The sequence below is a fragment of the Camelus dromedarius genome, chromosome 1 (assembly GCF_036321535.1).
Source record: "Camelus dromedarius isolate mCamDro1 chromosome 1, mCamDro1.pat, whole genome shotgun sequence".
NCBI classification, from domain to species: Eukaryota; Metazoa; Chordata; class Mammalia; order Artiodactyla; family Camelidae; genus Camelus; species Camelus dromedarius.
In genome coordinates, this window is record NC_087436.1 from 87,660,635 (window position 1) to 87,665,252 (window position 4,618).

Below are 4,618 nucleotides of genomic sequence, written 5' to 3' on the forward strand. Positions count from 1 at the left end.
CTCTTGATTAGTCCTTGAAGTGACTCTCCGATCAGGGATCTCAGGAGCTGTGTTCTTGTGTTTATCCCCCTACTTCTCTGACTTTTTCCCGTTCTCCTTCCTGACACTTCTCCTCTGCTTTGCCTTCTTTTTTGTTTTGTTTTGCTTGGCGGACAGGGGTGGTAATTAGGTTTGTTTGTTTGTTTATTTGTTTGTTTATTTATTTTAATGGAGGCACTGGGGGGTGAACCCAGGACCTCATGCTTGCTAGGCATGCGCTCTACACTGAGCTCTACCCGCCCTCCATGCTTTGCCCTCTTGAAGAGCACCCCTCAAGGGTCTGTTCCCAGTCTTTCTCTGCCACTCTCCTTGGAACCCACAGCTTCACAGCCACCTCTGTAAAGGTGACACCCAGGTCTGTACAAGGCCCACCCTTCCTGCCAAGCTCCAGGCTCCCACTCTCCACCCTAGCTGCCCAAATCTACACAGATCCTCCTGGGACCAAAATTTATCATGTTCCTTCACGCATGTGACCTCCCACATTCTCCTTCTTGGTCGATAGCATCATGACTCTCACCCAGTAAAGCCAGTTAAAATCTGTCTTCTCTCCAACTCCTTCTCTTTCACTTCCTAAATCTGAGTAGCTTCCAAACTCTATGCAGTGAGAATTCCTGAATGTCTATATAAGGAGACATTTAGGCATGAAAATCCGAATGGGCGCTAGGCAATGTATGTTGAACCAGCGTTTGTGTGGGAAGCACCCTGTTTTTATTCACTTAGAGTGAATATTTAGGGTGGACTATGATGGAAGGTGATGGAGTCTGGGGGAATGGCCCTACGGACCTCCCAATCCAACTGTGGTATCACCACTAGTCTCATAGGATCTAGCTCCTCAGTAACTCTTAACTTTGTGATCTCTACTCTCGACCCCCGAATAAGGCACATCCCTTATCTATCACCTAGACTATTTTAAGGCCTCTTTGTGACCTTTAGTACCTCTCCTTGACTCCACTCACCCCCAAATACTCTTATATCCTATTCATCTCTCCACCACACAGAAACCTTTGACAGCTCTCTATCGTCTAGAAAAAGACCAAATCTAGACACATCCTACATTTCCAGCTTCATCTCATGACATTATCACTCCATCACACATCCTGTATTCTGGTTTCTAGCACTTTCTGTCAATAATTTATTCATTTATGTCAGCAAACTTTTGAGGCCTTCACTGGTCCCTGATCAATTTCTCCCTCCATGTTTATAGCTACCATTTTGAAATTTCCCTGTCCTTGAAATTTCACTGAGAAAATTTAGGCTATCAGGAAGAAACTCCATCACTCCCCTATCCCACACAGTGAACATTGTCTACACACATGCCTTTCCTCCAATCTAAGTCATCAGCATCCTTTTGGTCAATGTTAATCCCTCCCATCTGCTCTTGCTGCAGTCTTGGGTGTGGATTCGGTCATATCTCCCCTTCCTGCATGTCCAAGCTCTTTCCCTGTCCACTGGCTCCTTCCCACAGGCAATAAGCATTCTCAGATCCCTTCAACATTCGAATTAAAGAATGAAAACACCACCCTGCCATTACCTCAAAATACCACCTCCTTCTTTCCTTCATAGCTAAATTCCTCCAAGGAGTGGTCAGTGACCGTCCATTGTCTTGTCAGTGCACCATGGTCAGGCTTCAGCTGACTGTTCCTTTAACTCGTGGCAATAGCGGTCACCAATCTCCAACTGGACATGCCATGGACTCTTCAGTCTCATCAAGTCAAAATTCCACAGCATTGGACACCGTTGGCCACTCTCAACTTGACATTCTTTCTCTGTGGCTTTGTGATACAACTCTGTAAAGGTGAGGATCCCAGCAGGACCCAGATGGCAAGAAACAGGGTGGCTGGAGAGAGTTTAATGAAGGAATCCTTTGGAAAGATCTGGACAGGATGCAGGAAATTAGCAAGGGAAGGGAAATAACCTAAGGCCTAGGACTAAAAGGAAGAAAGCCTTTCCCACGCTCAGCCCTGAGGAGACAAGGAGAATTGCAGCTACAAGAGGAGCCGTGGCCCTTAGTAGAGGAACGTGGCCAACAACCATCCACAGCCCAGCAGGACGAAGCCAGGAGAATAATCACCCAGCCTCTCTTCTCACACTCCAGTCTCCCAGGGGCTGACCTCTGGAAGCCAGAGGGCAAGACAGCTGGTCCATGCAGGCCACAGAGGGCAGCCTTCCCAGCCACAGAGTGGGACAGAGGAGGGGAGAAAGCGGATCTGGAGAACAGATTCGGGCAAAGGGAGGCTGTGCTGCACACACTTCACTCTTTCTCGGGCTCCTTTTCTACCCCCTCTTCCTATGTTCTCCTCATAAATATCTGTTTCCTAGGGTCCCAGACCCTCTGGTCTTCTCGCTCATTTCCCTTTCCCCATGTCACTTGCTATGGCTTCCACCACCGCCTACTGCTGCTGTTTCTCACTTCTGTAACTCCAACTCTGAGATCTTTCTGGGACTTTACACTCACATCTAGCTGCCTGTTGAATATCTCCATCAGCACTTCAAGCAAAGTGTGTCCAAAATGACTCAGTAGCAGCCCCTCATCCTCGCCACCCACCCAGTCTCACCCTGTGTTCCATTTCACCATCCACCCCACTGCTCCATCCAGAAACCCAAGAGTCTCCCTCTCCTCACTTCCCACATCTAATCCATTGGTCATTAAACAGCCCCTTCTAGCCCCTCAGCACACAAGTCCATCCTGTCTTCTCTGTCCACACACAGCTTCAGCTGTCACTTGACACTCCCACTGGATCTGTGACAACAGCACACCAACTGGTTTCTTTACCTCCCAGCCTGCATGCCCTTATTATCCCCACACTACAGCCAGGGGGTGGTTCCTAAAACCCAGGTATGATGACGTGGCTTCCCTGAGTAGAGTCTGGGTTAGGCTGCAGGCTTTTCTGTTTCTTTAATAAATCTCCACCTAACTCTGTCTCCAGGCCTTTACCTGAAATGCTCTTTCCAACCCCACCCACAACCCCACCCAATCAAGCCCTTCTCAAGCTCAGGAGACCCAACTTGGGTCTCGACTTGACTGTCACTTCTTCAGGGGAGCCTTCTTGGACACCTCCCTGCCCCCAAGACTGAGTTAGATTTTCCTGTTGCAAACTCTCCCATTACACACACATTGTCCTTCACAGAGGAGAACTTACCACAGGTAAAGTTAAAAATTTACTTGTGCAATTATTGATTTAACGTCTGTCTGCCCCTTCTATACTATTACCTCCATGAGAACAACAACAAAAAATGTGTCTTGTCTCCTAAAGTCCTGGCATTTAGTTAGGTTGTCAACATATGGATTTATTAAATAAATGAATGAAAACAAACTCTTTAGTATGATGTACAAGGATGTCCGGGATCCGGCCAGGCTTTCCATCTAACTTCCCATATAGTATTGATCCCGTCGTGCCCTATCTCATTCCTGAAATCCACAGTTACAGACACACCAGACTACACCACTCGCCCGTGCCTCCCCACCCTGCTGCCCACCTTTGGCTGCACATCTGGCCCCTCCGTTAAGCTGCCTGGCGATATCTGTGCTTTTTTTCAAGACGCTGTTTAAGTGTCACCTCCTCCACGAGCCTTTCTCAGTTCATTCCACCCAAGTAGAATGGACCACTTTCTTCCTCCCTTGGGCCCCCACTGTACCGCTGTGTGTGATGGGGAAAACAAGGTTTCACCTGGCTTGACTGAGATCTATGAGACACTTTTCTATTGGCCGACCTCCAACTGCTGGGTAAAATTCAGTTCCAGCCTAGAGTCTATGAAGCTGAAAATCATCTCAGAGTTGGCAGTTACTTTATAAAGTGAAAAATTACCTTCTATTCCAGCAGCACAGAGGAAAAACTGTATATAGTTTTGACGATTTTTGTTTTTGTTCACACTTCCGGAAAAAAAAAAAACATGGCAATGTGGCATAAACATCACAGGCATTGCAGTTAAGCAGCTCTGGGTCTTGGCAAGCACCCATAAAAATGAATTTGCAAAACCCCTCTCCACGTGCCTGCTGTACGCTTGGCTGATGTGTACTGCCTGATGTGAGTGGCATCTGAAGCCTGCTCCTCCCAGATTTCCAAAATGTCTCAACTTTGAGGTCTGCCTCCAATTCACCTCAAACTTTAAGCTTCCTAATTTGCATCCATCTCCTTTGCCCCAATTTTCCCCTCTGTTTTAGTTTCACTTATTTCACTTGTCTCTAGTTCTATTATTACATAAATGACCTTTTAAAATCTCTTTTCATTAAGGTAAGTCTTTTTGCATATCTTTAGCACAGTAATTCAGTTTTTTTATCAGCCTAACAATTCCATAATAGCATATTTTCATCTAAGAAACATTTGAAATACCTGGCCTAACTTACCTTTATACGTTTCTAAAACTAAAACTATTAAACACATGTTGGACTAAAGGCTGCAAACATAACATGTGAAACATTGAAACTTTTTTTTTTTTTTGAGGAACAACTAGTTCCATATTTAATTGTCTTTCTAATGTTACCTTCTACCCTTCAGGGTCAATAAAGTCGTTTTGGTTTAGGTCAACAAAAATTTCCTGTAACCCTCTAGAGTGGTTCAAGAGGTAGGTCCCCAGGCCT